The sequence below is a fragment of the Ailuropoda melanoleuca genome, chromosome 6 (assembly GCF_002007445.2).
Source record: "Ailuropoda melanoleuca isolate Jingjing chromosome 6, ASM200744v2, whole genome shotgun sequence".
Taxonomy (NCBI): domain Eukaryota; kingdom Metazoa; phylum Chordata; class Mammalia; order Carnivora; family Ursidae; genus Ailuropoda; species Ailuropoda melanoleuca.
In genome coordinates this window covers 72,308,526-72,325,971 of record NC_048223.1, presented here as the reverse complement: position 1 = coordinate 72,325,971, position 17,446 = coordinate 72,308,526, and the positions used below count along the sequence as shown (strand labels likewise).

Here is a 17,446-nt window from a genome sequence, read left to right as displayed (position 1 = left end):
AGCATTTTTTGGCCTTACAGAAAAAGTTCTAGAGTCCTTTAATGTGTTTTTGACATTATTTTAAAATATCCTAATTATTTTTTATTGATATCTGAGTTTAGTTTCATTTTTTTCCTTTGCTAAGTGTCTTGCTATCCTGAAATAAACTAAATACAAAATAAACGAAATAAACTAAAACATTTTTAGTTCATAGTTTTTTTTCTAATTATAAAAGTATTTCATGTTCTTGGTAGAGAATTTGAAAAATACAGGCAAGTAAAAATTAACCATAATACTGTCATGTGTAGATAAATACTACTGTCATTTAACACTTTTTCTATATTCATATTTTGTGATCACAGACTGAGAATATGTTCTTGTATCTCAGTTTTTTGTTTCAGTAATAAATGATAATAAGTATTTCCCCATGTTTTAAAACGTTTATTTTAAATAATCTTCATCACTTCATCATTTAAACGTACAAAAATTTGTGTTCTTCTATTTTTTAAAAATTTATTTCCAGATTTTTGTTATAAATTATGATACCATGTATGTATATATCAGTTTAGTCTTTATTTGCATCTCTGGTAATTTCTTTAGGAAAAGAATATCTTTAATTTTAGCAAATCTAGAAGAAACGATAACTGAATTTATTTAAACAAAATTAAGCATAGTTGTCCCTCACCCTACAAAGTTGATAAACTAAAAATATTTGTAAATGAAAGTTCTAAAAATGTATTCATTTGACAATCTTCTGAGTATAATGTGATGAATATCATTTAAAGATCCGGAAAAAAAAAAAGATACAGAAAGAAATATAAAACAAGTGCAAAAATAAATAGAAATGCATATAAAATGTGCTAAGTGTTATAAGATGCATAAACAGATTACCGTGTACAGAGGAATACTGTAACCATTTGGAATAGAGCGGATTGTAGGTGAGTTTCTATAGGGAAGATAGTATGTGAACTGAAAGGATACGTAGTATTTCAAGGAGGAAAGAATGAAGAGCAGTGCTTTATAGGTAAAGCAGCTCAAGTGACAATAGGTGAATTGGAGGCCTATTAAGGGAATAGTAGTCCAGTTAACTAAAATGTCTGAGAATGTGAGCAAGAAGGTTAGAAAGGTAAAATTGAGCTCAGATTGTATAATTAATCAAACTAGGAAGCTTGAATTTAAGTTTGTGAATATCCACTGATAGTTTCTAATGAGAATTATCAGGTTTTTATAAAGGAGGGGAGAGAATTTAGAGGTAAAGAAATTAGTTAGGCTGTAATGATGGCCCTTTAGTACAAGGGAGCAGTTAGATCAAGAAGAGATTAGGGAGACAGAAAAAACTTCGAGGCTTTTGTAACCAGTTACTTTGGTTACAGTAAGGTAAAGGAGGGAGCCAGGTGTGATCTGAGGTTGAATTAGTAATTAATAGAAATGTGGACTCCAGGAAGAGGAGGAATGTTGTCTTATTTTAGGAGGAGAGAAGAGATGGTGAGGTGAATTCTGTTTTGAACTTGATAACAATATTCAGTGATCAGTAAGAAATTCAGTACTGTAAGTGGGGGGAAGGATCAGTGCTAAAGGCATGAAATGTTTTATTTCCAGTTTTTTCCCTCTTCAGTACAAAGTAGGCTAACATTTCAACTGCAAATTTCTCCCTGATTCCAGCCTATTTACTTGAGTAATTAACAATCTGTTAACAATAGTCAATTTTGTGTTTAGTGGGGACTATTTAAAGTACCTGGTGATGTAACACCTTTCTAAAATTGAAACATTTATTTGTCAGGTACCATCTGATAGCCCACTCATTTTAATTTTATTAGTAGGTTCATTTGCTTCTTTTTGCTTAACTGACACAAACTTGTTAGTTAATTATGCCTTACTTTATGACTTACTTCCAGGTTTTACTGGAAACAAAGTTTTTGAAGTTACAAGATGCAATCACTAGAAGTTACTTTTGATTCCGCTGAGAGCTGAAGTAATTGTTACTATGTATTGTATATGTGGTGGCATGTAGGCAAGAGCCCCTAGGAAATGTGTCCTCAGATACACTGTTGCTTCTGGGAAAGGGAAATGGGAATGGGAAAGGAACAGCATAAGGCTATAGAGGAGCAGAATTAGGAGCATCTGAAGACAATTGGACGAAAGTTTAGCTGCTTTACCTGTAAGTTATTTGGAGAAGCTTTTAATTTTTTTTAAGTATGGCATGATGAAAGTAAAGTAGAGCTTAGATTGCCTCCCACAGTTGGTCCCAAGTGTTTTTTAATTAGCGCGTGTAGGGGCACCTGGGTGGCTCAGTTGTTAAGCGTCTGCCTTCGGCTCAGGGCCTGATCCCAGGGTCTTGGGATCGAGCCCCGCATTGGGCTCCTTGCTCCGCGAGGAGCCTGCTTCTTCCTCTCCCACTCCCCCTGCTTGTGTTCCCTCTCTCGCTGGCTGTCTCTCTCTGTCAAATAAATCTTTAAAAAAAATTAGCGTATGTATACTCTCTGATTTTTGATCCAGGTATTGCTTACCTATAGATTTCATAACTAGGCATTCTAACAGAAATGGACGTAATGGGCCTAAACTTATCTTCTGAAGGGTGATTAGGTAAAAGGCCGACAGTTTGATGTTACCTCTGTCTGAACATAAATTTATTTCTACACTGCGTTGGGGAGTTGAGTAAACCTCTGCAACTGGAAATACGGAGGAAAGGGAACACATTAGAAGTTTGGTATGACAACGTAAAGGGAGAAGAAGGATATAAACCTCCTAATTGAAGAGAGATTTAACAAGAAATATTATTTGTATTATATTATTTAGATACTGGAATGCTGATATTTAAAAATAATAATGGTAACCACCATTATGTTCCAGGCACTGAGCTAACTCCTTTATACATTATCCCAGAATCATAAAACCACCCTGTAAAGTACATATTAGCTCAGTCTTGCTGGTGAAGGATATAACTTCAAGAGGCTAAAATCTTGCCCCACATCAAAATTAAAATGAAAGAAGAACGAATTAGATGTTAACAATGAAAGACACCATTTATAATAGCAAGAGAAAGATAAAATGACCCATGAATAACCTAAGAAATGTGCAAGACCTATATGAAGAAGACTTGAAAGTACTTCTGAGGGACACAAAAATTTTAGACAGAAACCATGTTTGTTAAGTAGGAATATTAATCTAAGCAGATCTGTCAGTTTTTCTAAAATTAATTTGTTAACATAAGATGATCCTAATAAAAATACCAAGTGGTTTTTTTTGAAGGAACTAGATTAAATGGATTCTCTAGTTCTTATAGAAAGATAAAGAAGCCAGGAAAACTCTGAAAAGTAAGAGCAGAAATATGTAACATTTTATTTCATTTTTTAAAAAGATTTTATTTATTTGAGAAAGAGAGAGCAAGAGAGTGGGATGAGGGGCAGAGGGAGAAGCAGATTCCCTGCTGAGCAGGGAGCCCAGTGTAGGGCTCAATCCTGGGACTCAGATCATGACCTGAGCCAAACAAAGGCAGATAACTTAACTAAGGCACTGAGGCACCCCAATATGTAAAATATTTTAATTTTAAAGTCTTAATAGTTAAAGCTGCCTCACAAATAAACATATTAAACAGAATATAAAGCCCAGACACAGACCTAAATCGCCTCAAATCAATGGGGAAAAATTCAGGTGGGACTGTTAAATGATCTTGGAATGAGTAGGACTATCATGTAGGGAACAAAAAAATTGGATTACTGCCTCACGCCATGTATATATTTGAATAAATTCCAAATGAATCAAATATTTATTTGGGTTTTTTTTTTAAATTTTTATTTATTTATTTGAGAGAGCATGAGCACAAGCAGGGGGGAGGGGCAGAGGGAGAATCAGACTCCCCACTGAGCAGGGAGCCCTATGATGCCGGCAGGGCTCTATCCCAGGACCCTGGGCCCATGACCTGAGCTGAAGGCAGACGGTAAATAGACTGAGCCATGCAGGTGCCCCTGAATCAAATATTTAAATGTAAAGAGTGTAATGATAAATGTGCTCAAAGAAAACATGGACAAATTTGTTTATTATTTTGGAGTCAGGAAAGCCTTTCTGACTGAATTGTGAAGAGGCATAGAAAAGTAAACTACATGAAAAAAAATTTGTTCAGTAGAAGTCACTGTGAACAAGTTACAAGGCAAATGGGAAAATATTTGACTCAATCAGAATGCTAATTTCCCATATATAAAGCACTCCTAGAGATTGACAAGACGAAAACAGTCCAGTAGCAACATGGTGGCAGGATATGAACAAGCAGTTCACAAAAAGGGAAATACGAATGTCTCTTAAATGAATACTCTTCCACTTCATATTAAGAGAAATGCAGAAGACTACACTGAGGTACCATTTTTTTTTACATAACAGGTTAGCAAATACCGTTAACTTTGATAGTAGAATAGTGCCTTCAACCCCAAACCAGAGTTTCACTTTCTGAGGTTTTAGTTACCCACGGTCATCTGCAGGTCCAGAAGCAGGTGGTCCTTCTGATGTTTTCAGGAGGTCAGTAGCCATCTAATGCTGTGTCACAGTGCCTACATCATTCACCTCACTTCATCTCATCAGTAGGCATTTTATCATCTTACATCTTCACAGAAGGGTGAGTGCATTACAATAAGATGTTTTGAGAGAGGGTGAGACCACGTAACTTTTATGAGAGTATAATTATTTTATTATTGTTAATCTTTTTACTGTGCCTAATTTATGAATTAAACATTATCCTATGTATATGTAGAGAAAACAGTATATACAGTATTCATTACTATCCACGGTTTCAAAATGGAATCCACTGGGCCTCGGGATACATCCCCTGGGAATAAGGGGAGGGGACTGCTATATCCTCTATGGTGAGACTGTCAGTAAACAAGTGTTCATAGTAGGTTGTTAGTGTAAATTGGTAAACACTAGGAGGGTATTTTGCAAACATGTTAGAATTGAAAATGTACATATCCTTTCTTCAAGAAGCACAAGAATATAGCTGTTATAGCTCCATTTGTACTCGTACAAGATGACTCTGACATATTACTGCAACATTGTTTATAATTGCAAAACATTAGAAACAACCTTGCAATTGTCTGGTGGGAACTGGTAAAATAAATTGTCATCTGTTGAATGTGATGTAATACTATGTAATTGAGAAAAGATTAAAAGGAGTTTTTTGTGTACTGATATGTAAAGATCTCTAAGATACATCATTAAAACGAGCAAGGTATAGAACATTTTATAGAAAGCTATGTTTTAGGTAAAATAAGAAAAAATATATATTTGTATTTGCTTATAGATCAATTTAAAAAACCCTGGAGGGATACATACATCTAATAATAAGGGATGAGAACTAGGTTGGTAGAGAATAATGGGTGGTAGACCTAGATTTTTACTGCATACCTTTTTTTTTTTTTTAAATAATGTAAATACACTATCTGTATTATTTTTAAATAGTCTCTGGAATTAGAGTGCTTGGATACAAATTCTGACTGTTATTTCTTAGCTGTGTTATCTTCGGCACATTGCTTGGCCTTTCTGTGCCTAAGTATTTCTGTTAGGATAATCATGCCACATTCCTAAGGTGGTTGTAGTGATTAAATGAGATAACACATAAAGTAAAAAGAACAGTGCCTGGCATGTGTTGAATGTTCTAAATGTTTCTTAAAAGAAAACTGCCATTAATATTAGAGTGGAAATTTAATTTTAGGTCTGCCTTACACTGAAGTGGGCTATATGCTGTTTACATAATTTGCCTTTAAATAGACAATGCACATCTTTTCATTTAAACTGAACTTCAGGCATTTATTCCACAAATGTGTCTTCCTACTATGTCCCAGATACTGCATTAAGCATGAAAATACTTCTGTCTTCTATTACCTTGTTGGAGCTCATATTATGACAGATTTTCAAAAAGTATGCCAAAATTTCAAAAAAAATATTTGTGATGTTTAGAGGTGATGCTGTATTGGAGCAAGATATAAAATGAATTGGAATCCTTTATCATCAGACTTCAGAGATGTAATGGATACAGAAAAATAAAAGAATTAAAGGTCCCTTTTTATTTCCTGTAAGAAGCACAAAAATATTAGAAGTTAGATTTATCATTTATTTTCAAAAGTTTATTCAGTGAAGATGTCTTAGTCCATTCAGACTGCTGTAACAAAATTAGTATAGCCTGGGTGACTTAAATAACAGATGCATATTTCTCATGGTTCTTTAGGCTGGGGAGTCCAAGATCAAGGTGCTAGCAGATTTGGTGTCTGGTAAAGACCTACTTCTCAGTTCATAGAGGGCCATTGTCTCACTGTGGCTTCACGTGGCATGAGGGAGCTCTCTGGGAAAGGGCACTAATCTCATTAATGAGGGCACCATCTTCATGACCTAATCACCTACCAAAATCCCTACCTCCTAATACCATCACATTGGGGGTTAGGATTTCAGTATATGAAGTTTAGGGAGATACAAACATTCAGTGTATAACAGAGGTATAGTTTGTGTACTTATATTTTGAGAAACATAAACACTTGAATGAATTCTGCTTATTCACACTTTTTTTTTTTAAAAGATTTTATTTATTTATTTGATAGAGATGGAGACAGCCAGCGAGAGAGGGAACACAAGCAGGGGGAGTGGGAGAGGAAGAAGCAGGCTCACAGCAGAGGAGCCTGATGTGGGGCTCGATCCCATAACGCCGGGATCACGCCCTGAGCTGAAGGCAGACGCTTAACCGCTGTGCCACCCAGGCGCCCCTATTCACACTTTTAAATTCTCCTCCTCCTAGAATGGTAGGCTGACGTTTAAAATAAAGGCATTTGGTTACACCTTTCTACTGTTACTTTGCATTTGTAGTTATTTTAACACCACTGTGCCTAAATTTATTTGCATAGTATATAAAGATGCTGTTAATAAATGGCAAGGAAGAAAAGAAAATATATTATAGACTCTCTCTTTTTTTTTTAAGATTTTATTTATTTGACAGAGTACAAGCAGGGGGAGCAGCAGAGGGAGAGGGAGAAGCAGGCTCCCCACTGAGCAGGGAGCCCAATGCGGGGCTCCATCCCAGGACCCTGGGATCATGACCTGAGCTGAAGGCAGATGCTTAACCGACTGAGCCACCCAGGCACCCCGAAAATTATAGACTCTTAATGAACTTGATGGCCATCAGTGATGTTATAACCGAAATTGTAAAATTTTAAATTGTAAGAATGTACATGTTGGGTATAGTATGGTAAAGTCAGTGTGGCCATAAGGGAAACAAGAATGAGGTTGGAAGAAGTTTATTATATTCAGGTCCCAGAGAGAGGGAGTCATGTGCCACACAGCCATAGGGGAAAACACTAGGTAGTGATGAGGCAGAAGACAAGAGCACAGGGGAGATCTTAGACCATGGCTTTCATTGGGGTTTCCTTGGGAAAGGCATCCTGGGCAGAATAAACAGTTTGGGTGGGCTAATTTGGTTAATTCTTCCTGACTTTGGGCTGTAGGGTTGGTTTTTAAGTTTCCTGGTACCTTGCCCTGGGGTGATTCAGGGTAAGGGAAATATTGGCTTGGTATGTGAGAGTTAGATAAGGAGATACAGACTGGTTGGTATGCATATGAAAGGCATGCTTGTTGGCAAGTTGTTATCTTTAGGAATTAGCTAGCCCTGGGAAGGGCCATTTCTTCTAGGGTCTGTAAGCCTCCTGCTCCCCAAATGTCAGCCTCAAGAATACAGAAAACAAGAAAATATAGTTACTGAAATTGGCTCTTCTATGAATGGATGTCAAATATACAAAGAATCTAAGAAAACAGTAAAAACTCTGGTAGTATATTCTGAGGGTTCATTCTTGCTTGTCTTGAAAACAAAGCAACTATTTGATTGATACTATATTTATGTTCGGGGCTTTATATATCAACTCCTTTTCTCTTCAAAGCATTTAATTTTAGTGGCTCCCAGACATCCAGAAAGGACTTTTCTTTTTTCTCTTTCTTAAAGATATTTATTTACTTATTTATTTATTTATTTAGTGCAGGTGGGGGAGGGAGGGGCCGAGGAAGAGGGAGAGAGAGAATCTCAAGCTGACTGCAGGCTGAGCACTGAGCCCACCATGGGGCTTGATCTCACAACCCTGAGACCATGACCCGAGCCAAAATCAAGAGTTGGACACTCAACCAGCTAATCCACCCAGGCGCCCCCAGAAAGGACTTTTCTAAAGAAAAAATGTTATAAAGCCCTAAATACAAAGTTTTAAGTGTTTTGAAAATAAACTATTAAAACATAACTTTGTTATTTAAATAGTAACAAAAGGATGGCAGTTCAATAAATAGGGAAATGTTTATATCTTAGTGCCTTTATCTGTAAAGTAGGGATGATGGTACACCTACCTGTCTCATGGTGTTATGAGGATTAAATGAGATTAAATAAAGTGCTTGACACAGTGCCAGGCACATAATAAACTCTTTATGTATGCTAACTGTACAGCTGTATGTAATAGAATGCATAGAAGGGGTACAAACTTGTAAACATCTGTTGTAAAGAATTTTATAATTTAATTAGTTCTGTCTCCATAAGAACATTGTTTTATTGTGAGTATCAACTAAGACATGTAAATTACTTCATGTTAACTTTAGATTTTTATCAGGGAACTCATTAAAATGTTTTGGTGACTACCAGTTATACCATTCCAAATTCCTGTTAGTGGTAATTTTAGAGAATAAACATTTTCATTTAATTTTTGTTTTAGTTTTTATTTAGTTCAGATATTTAGTTTTATTCATTTGTTTTATTATCATTATGTGCATTATATTCCAGATCCTTTAAAAAGTGTCAATAAACAGTAATTTCACTTTAGGAATAGAGAAGTATATGCTTTGAGTGAAGTAGCCTTTTGGTTATTATCTCTGTAACAAAATTTGCACTATGGTTACTTAAAGGGGGGAAAAGCACTCTGAATTACTTATTGGTGCCATTCACTAATCCCAAGTAATTAATGTCTTCATCTTTAAAAAGTCAAAATCATAAAATGCATCAACTACACATATAATTCTTTAAACAATTAAAGAACGATAAAAAGAAAAGGCCACTTGTAGATAACCAGTATTGACAATTTCATATTTATTTTTTCAGTATTTTCTCTGCATATATATTGGGGCTGTGTGTGACATATTTTTAAAGAAGAATGAGGTTATACTGTACTTTTTAAATTTCCTATTGTGGTATTGTGTAAACTTCACATTTTTAGAGGTGGATTTTAAGTATACTTTCCATTGCTCTAGTTGAGTAATTTGGAGAGAAGGGAAAAGGAAACATTTATAGCAAATAATGAGGCATGGTAGGACAGGATTTTTGAAATTGAAGCTCTGGCAGGATTAAACTTTTTTTTTTTATAAAGGAATTTTTTTTTAAAAGATTTTATTTATTTATTCGACAGAGATAGAGACAGCCAGCGAGAGAGGGAACACAAGCAGGGGGAGTGGGAGAGGAAGAAGCAGGCTCTTAGCGGAGGAGCCCGATGGGGCTCGATCCCATAACGCCAGGATCACGCCCTGAGCCGAAGGCAGACGCTCAACCGCTGTGCCACCCAGGTGCCCCAGGATTAAACTTTTAGTAAGGAGTTGAAATGGTATTTCTTAAAATTAGCTACTTAACAAAGTTTATTCTTTGAGACCTCAGTTTTTTAATTGTAACCAAATTTCTGTGCTTGTTGCTGTTCATAACAGTATTGTTTTTTAGACCTTGATAAACTTGAACATCAGCAAAGATTTTTGTTCTCTGTATAAAACATTGATAATTGTTCAGCCTTTGTTGGAATTCATTTTATTAAAAATAGCGTAGATCTTCATTAAACTTGTTGACCACATTAAGAGTTAAGATTAATTGTGGACTGGGATCATGGTTGATAATTATACTTTTATACCAGCTGGTCCCTGATTTATATATGAATTATGTGGTGCTCTCTCCTAGCTTCTGTTGATTTGCTGTCAGTCTTAGGCTTTCCTCCACATGGTATTCTCCGCGTGTGACTGTGACCAAAATTCCCCTTTTGAGGATTGGAGGCCTACCTACTCCCATATGACCTCATCTTAACTAATTATATCCTCAGTGACCCTGTTGCCAAGTAAGGTTGCATTCTGAGGTGCTGAGGATTAACACTTAAACATACACATTTTGGGAGAACACAGATCATCCTGTAACAAGATTTTGGGATCTGTAGGTGAAAGAGGGTACAAAGTAACATGATAATGTTTGTGTTTTCCTTCAAATTAGCTGTTTTAGAATTTTGAATATGAAGCAGCTTTTAAGAGATGCTAGTTGTGAATATGTTACTGATGGTGTTTCTGTAGTATGTATTACCTTAGATCCAGAAGGCAATGCATTCTTTTCTTTTTGACAATGCATTCTTTACTGTTAGTATTTTTTATTTATATGATTTTTTATAAGTATTTTTATAAGTATTTATAAGTATTTTTTATTTATAATATTCTCAGTATATTATTGATTATATCCTTTTTTATTTTTTATTTTTTTTTAAAAGATTTTATTTATTTATTTGACAGAGATAGAGACAGCCAGCGAGAGAGGGAACACAAGCAGGGGGAGTGGGAGAGGAAGAAGCAGGCTCATAGCAGAAGAGCCTGATGTGGGGCTCGATCCCAGAACGCTGGGATCACGCCCTGAGCCGAAGGCAGACGCTTAACTGCTGTGCCACCCAGGCGCCCCGATTATATCCTTTTTTAAACATTCATTTATTTGAGAGAGAAAGCGTGCACATGCAAGAAGGGGGGGCAGAGGGAGAGAATCTTCAAGCAGACTCCCTGCTGAGCCAGGCAGCCACCCCTTGATGATTATATCTTAGTATCAGGTTAAAACTCTGGTTAGCAAAAAGACTACTAAGACACCATCTTGTGTATTTTGTGATTGGTTGTCTAAGAAGAAGTATGTGTACTGTTATTAAATCAACCTAGGTCATAGTCAGTTAATACTCGGGGCATTCTGTGGTCATTCTTGGACACACATATGCAGAGCTGAATCATAGTTGAGTCAGGATCCTGATTGTGCACACTCCCAGCTGAGGTTCAGCAAAACAGTGCTCTTCTTTCTTGTTTCAGCTCTCATACTGTAAACAAGTATCCTTTTTGCAGTATATTTAGTCCCACATTTTTTACATTTTTGTACTTCTGTTGGTGCTGTTTAAAATGGCCTCGGAGTGTAGTATTGAAGAGCTATCTGGTGTTCTAAGCACAAGAAGGCTGTGATATGACCTGCTAGATAATACATTGAAGCATGAGTTATAGTGCTGTTGGCTGTGAATTCAACATTAGTGAATCAACTATATATTAGTTATGAGACGTTGTTAAGCAGAAACACACATTAAACAAGATTGTGTGTTGATCAGTTCATGAACATGTGATCAGAGGCTTGTAGGAGCCTAACGCTGTATTTTCCCTGGAGGTAGTGTTTCAGTATTTGCTAAATAAGTATTTGTGGTGACTTTATAAACATAACTGTTGGCTAATAATGAGAATTGATTGTATTCTCAAGTAGACTAAAATAAACAGACTAAAATTGTAAGTAGAACAATGATGAGGTTTCCTAGAAGGATGGTGCCATGAAATAAATCATCAACATTTAACATCCATTTTCTTCATACATTGTGCAGAGTTTTGTACTAGCTTTTAAGAAAATAAAAGACGGAGTTACCATCTTTGTAGCTTTTATTTCTCTTTTTGTAGCTTTTGTTGAGTACAAATGCAAAATTGAGAATGCAAGATTTTGCATTTCTATCCATAATGACAAAATTGACAGAGGAAGGTATTTCACAATTACTAGACAAATCACAAGGTGAATGTAGATCATCACTGTATGAGGATGTGAAATTGATCATTTAAGTGAACTCTTAAACAGTGAGTCTGGAGATGATACTCTACATGAATTCTTTTCACAAATTCAAGAATTGATGAATATATTTCTTAGGTCCCAAAGGAAATAGGATGTTTTTATCCAGTTAGTTATTCAATAGGAAGGGTTTTTTCATGTAATATTTTGCAGCAAGAACCTGGATCTGTCCTATATAGCTAAAAGGATGTGCAGCAGCATTCTTCTTCTACGATATTTCTGCAACAAAATTTATTTGATGCAGTTTGTTTATGAACAGATGTTCACATCCAGAGGTAATTGGGAGGAAATAGATGATGTTGAAAAGCTGTCATTAGGTTGAATATTTTAATTGGCTTTTATAAGTCTAAAAGTGACTGTATTTACATATGTGGAGTAAAGACGATGGACTTTTGCTCCTTACTAAAATGTTGTACCATTCGTTTTCAAAAATAATGCATTCTAACAATGTAAGTATAAGAACAACCAGAAGTAATGATGACCTAGGACTTAATTGAGTTGTATTTAGAATATATCTGCTATCAGTATTTATGAGATAGATACGTTACATCTCTCTTCTTTATCTTTTCTGTTTTTGCTTCTGTGTGTGAATAATGTATTTTTTTCTTTCTCAAGGCAATTTCCATAACTTGTTTTCTTTGCCCTTTGGTGCCTCCCGAAACTAAATGTTCTTGTGAGCCATAAATACTGATATGAACAGTGTTACTTTTCTCAGACTTTTTATGTGAGCATTTGAAGCATAAAAAAGGTGGAAGGAATAACACAATGATCAACAGTTAATACTTACCACGTATTTTATCTGTTTGATATTTTTTTAAAGCGATAACTTATTTTCTGAACTACAATTGACTCTAATGATCAGGTGCCATTATTAAAACTTCAGCATCAAGTTTAGCATCATACGTTCATAATTCCAACATTTTCTTGTAGCCTCTCTTTATCAAAGGAATCAGCTGTTTTATGGCCTTGCTTGGCAAGTTTTTCTTTTGCTTTCTGTCTTCTAATTACATATTTATACTTATCCTAATTGAAGTGAATTTCCCACTTCTTCCTCCTTTTTTCTCTATTAACTTGGCTTTGAAAGGCAATTGTAGCTTGGTGATTAAAACTTAATAGTATAGTACCTGGTACATAGTAAATAATAAATGTTAGCTGTTGGGTTTGATATGAATTCTGTTTTCTTTCTTACACATCATTGAGTTGGGCTTCTCGTGAATTTTCTGTTTGTTTTAATGAGTTCATTTATTCCTCCTTCATTCTTGCTTATCATTGACTTTCTTTTCAGGCCATCTTGTTTTAAGTATTCAACCATCTAATTTCATTAGCTGTGAAATGTCTCAGATACCACTGATCTGACTTTCTAGGATACTGGGGATGGGAGTAGGGTTGAGGCTATTCATTTGGGAAAAACTAAGTAATTTAAAAAATTTGTACAGGGAAGTTTTGAGTTTTGTGTGTTTGTTGACTGAGAAGCCTATATTAAATGCTATTCCCAGGACATATAACTGTTATTATGTTTCTTTAATAATGTATTTCTGAAGTAGTTATCCATTCTCAAAATAGGTATCTCAGTAATTTGATGGGAATGGGACTAAAATTCTGAAAGAACCAAGATTATTTGTCTTGAGTTTTTAGTATGTAGAAAAAAATTAAAGAGTTCATGTCAGTTTTAAAATGAAAACGTTGGTTTTAATACATGGCTTTAACAATTTTCTCTAATGTTGTATCTAAGTTTTATTTTTTTGGGGGGGATAGACAATATATGGACATGGTTCAAAAATCAAGGTAATATAAATATACATTGGGAAGTTTTGCTCTTACATTTGACTACTGTATTTCTCCCTCTGCCTGCATCACCTATAAATATGTTTATTAGTTTGTTGTACATCTCTTAAAAATTTCTGTATGTAGATACTAGCCTAGCCGCAAGTATGAATATACTTATTCTTACCTCTTACACAAAAAGTAACGAATCATATAGAATTCCACATCTTGATATTTTTTTCTCTTTGCTAATATACCCTTGAGGTCTTTCTATATCAGTATGTAGAGTTTCCTCATAATTATTATTTTGTTTGTGGAGCATAGTATTTCCATTGTGTAGATAGAATCCTTTATTGGTGGATATTTGGAATATTTCAAGTCTTTTCTTATTACATACAGTGCTGGAAATATAATACACATGTGTATTTGTACTCTACCTTCCTGGGTTCTCTACCTGGGGCCTGTCTAGACAAAAGGCAGATTAACAAGAGAAAAATAAAATAAGTTTATTAACACATGCATTGAGCTTACACATGGGACCTCAACACGTGGGTAATAGACTCGTGATGAGTAACTCAGGTGATAGAACATGGGCTTACAGAGAACAAAAGAACAGTTAATTTTTAGAGAAGTAATAGCAAAAAGGATTGAGTTTCTGGGGTGGCAAATTGTGGGAAAGTAAATAGGTGGGGAAGCTAATGGAAGATAAGGGCTAGTTAGGAAAGTTTGTTATGTACGTTTTCCTGGTGCCTGTCTCTGAGCTGATAAGGGTTTAGAGTTGTCTCTGGTGATTAACTTCTGTTCTTCCTGGTAGAGGGAAGGGGGGGTGGACACCTTTACATATTTATGTCATGCTTTTAGGCAAATAGAGGGCAGAGAGCTTTTCTTGTATCTTTTTGTGCTTAAGGTCTTTGAGCTCAAAATAATCCTATGCCAAAGTGGCATATTCTGCTACCCTTCAGTACTTAGGTGTATCAGTAGGATATTTTCGTGGAAATGGAATTGGTGGGTCCAGAAGGTAAATGCATATGTTTTGTTAGGTATTGCCGCATTCCCCTCCATAAAGGTGGTTCTGTTTCGCACTTCTATTATCAGTGTATAAGAGTGCTTTTTTCTCCAACAAATTGTCACCAAACTTTTGGATTTTCATGAAAAATAGTATCTTGGTGTGTGAGTTTTATTATAATCATAAACTTTTTAAATTGATAAACTATTTTTTAGAGTGGTTTTACATTCATAGCAAAATTAAGCAGAAAGTACAGAGAGCCCATGTACCCCATCCCCACACTTGCACAATCTCCCCCACTCTCCACAGTGGTACATTTACCACCATTGATGAACCTACATTGACATCTGAAGTCCATGGTTTCATTAGGGTTCACTCTTTGTGTTGTACAATCTATGGGTTTTGACAAATGGATAATGACATGTTGTATTGTACAGAATAGTAGTGGTATCATACAGAATAGTTTTATTTGCTACCCTAAAAATATTCTGTGCTTTGTCTATTCATCCCTCACTTCCCCCTAACCTCCAGTAACCACTAAACTTTTACTGTCTCTGAAGTTTTGCTTTTCCACAGTGTCATGTATTTGGAATCATACAGAATGTAGCTTTTTCAGATAGGCTTCTTTTACTTAGTAATATGCATTTAAGTGTCCTCCATGTCTTTTCATGGCTTGATAGCTTATTCCTTTTTATTGCTGAATAATATTCCATCTGGATGTACCATGGTTTATTCACTATTAAAGAATGTCTTTGTTGCTTCCAAGTTTGAGCAATTATGAATAAAGTTGCTGTAGACATCTTTGTATAGATTTTTGTGTTGACATAAGTTTTTAGCTCCTTTGGGTGAATATCAAGGAGTGTGATTGCTAGATCATACATAAGAGTATGTTTAGTTTTGTAAGAAACTATCAAACTGTCTTCAAAAGTGGTTGTATCCTTCTGCATGTCCATCAGCAGTGAATGAGAGTTTTTGTTGCTCTCTATCCCTCCAGCAAGTTGGGCCATTTTAATAAGGTGGAGTGGTATCTCATTTTAATTTGAAATTCCCTGATGACATATAATGTAGAACATCTTTTCATAGGCTTACTTGCCATCTGTGTATCCTCCTTGGTGAGGTGTCTGTTCAGTTCCTTTGCCTATTTTTTAATTGAGCTGTTTATTTTCTTGTTGAGTTTTAACTTTTTTTTTTTTTTTAATATTTTGGATAGTAGTCCTTTATTAGATCTGTCTTTTGCAAATGTTTTCTCCCATTCCGTGGCTTTTCTTCTCATTCTCTTGATAAATGTAAACTTTGATGCTTAAAGGTTAACCCATATGGAAAACTATAAAGTTATAAGTGTATGGTTTTATAAATTTTCTAAGTGAACATATTACTGGCTTCCAAATGTAGTTTGGATTTGCACTTCTCTCGTCAATGAAGTTGAGCATCTTTTCGTATGATGAAGGGCCATTTCTTTTTTTTTTTTCTGTGAACTGTCAATTGACATCTTTTGTCCATTTTTCATTGAATTCCTGATTTTTTTTTTCTTCTAACTACGTCTTTAGAAATTGGGGAGATTATTTCTTTGAGGTATGAATAACATTTTTCCTGTTTTTTTCCTATTAGTCTTTTCACTTTGTTATTAGTTTGTTTTGCTTTAAGAATTTTCTCAAATGGCTACATGGAATCTCTTCCTCTTTCCTCAGCTCGGGATTTAGTGTTAAGTGTTACTGTCTTCCAAAATTCTTCCTACTATCTTTAAAGGTTTCATAAGTACCTCATGTTCCCAGGTTGCCTTTTATATATCTTTATCTTAGTGTTTAATCACAATCCTTATCTCATCTGTTTTTCTGTAACTGTAAACTCTTTGAGGGCTGGAAATGTTTCATTCTCATTGTGTCTCCAGTGTTCGGAGCATAAGGGTATACAGTAAATACTAGTGTTTGGTATGAATGATTATTGTTTGTTTCTTGGATTTTGGTGCCTTTGATTTTACAGCCGTTACTATCTAATTTAAGTACTCTTCATTTGCTATTCAACTGACCAGTCTTACTCAATTGTCTTGTCATCTTGTCATTTTCTGCTCTTTACTATGTTTCCTTTGAGGATAGTGTTGGAGAGACATTGACTTATTTTTGGGGTCTCTGTGAAAGAGAACAGATCTTTTGAGTGTTTTACTTCTTTCTTCATAATTAAGATTTATGGTAATGTCTTGATGTAAATAAATGATGTCATACTTGTAAGTCCTTTTTCTTGATTTTTTTTTGGGAGACGATGTGTTATATCTTGTTCTGTTTGTTTGTTTTGTATGTTCTTACAATATAATTTCCTTAAAAACATATACACAAAATATATACATATAGCAAAAGATTAGTATAATGAACTTCCACATGCTGTTCACCAGCTTCACGAGTTATTAACTCATAGTACTTTAAGGTAAGTACTTTTAAGTAATAGCTATTAGAGTTGTATAGATTCTTAGAGGCTATCTAGGGCTAACCTCCCATCCCAAAATGAAGGGTAGTAATCTGGATAGAATTTGAATTTCTCTAATCATAGGGATTTAAACTTTCTTAATGCAGTTGGTATCTTTACTGAACAGCTGCATTTCTACACTGAACTAAAGTGTGCTTCAGAAGAAACCCTCACTGATTGTTTAACAACTCTTCAATATGAGTCTTTCGGTTCATTGGAGACAGAAAATATGGCTTTCTTAGTAAGCTAAAAAAAAGGGTTCATTTTAAATGACATCTTAAAAAAAACGTCGTCGTCGTCGTCGTCGTCGTCGTCGTAGTAGTAAACTGATAGACGTTACACGTCCTAAGGAGAATAAGGAAACAATTCCACTT

At 35.1% G+C, this 17,446-nt stretch overlaps 1 protein-coding gene across 6 annotated transcripts in view; it reads left to right on the top strand.

The window, feature by feature from the left end:
* HERC4 (HECT and RLD domain containing E3 ubiquitin protein ligase 4) overlaps positions 1-17,446 on the top strand; it is a 134,543-nt gene that overhangs the window by 8,391 nt on the left and 108,706 nt on the right. The gene's annotated exons all lie outside the window — the stretch shown is intronic.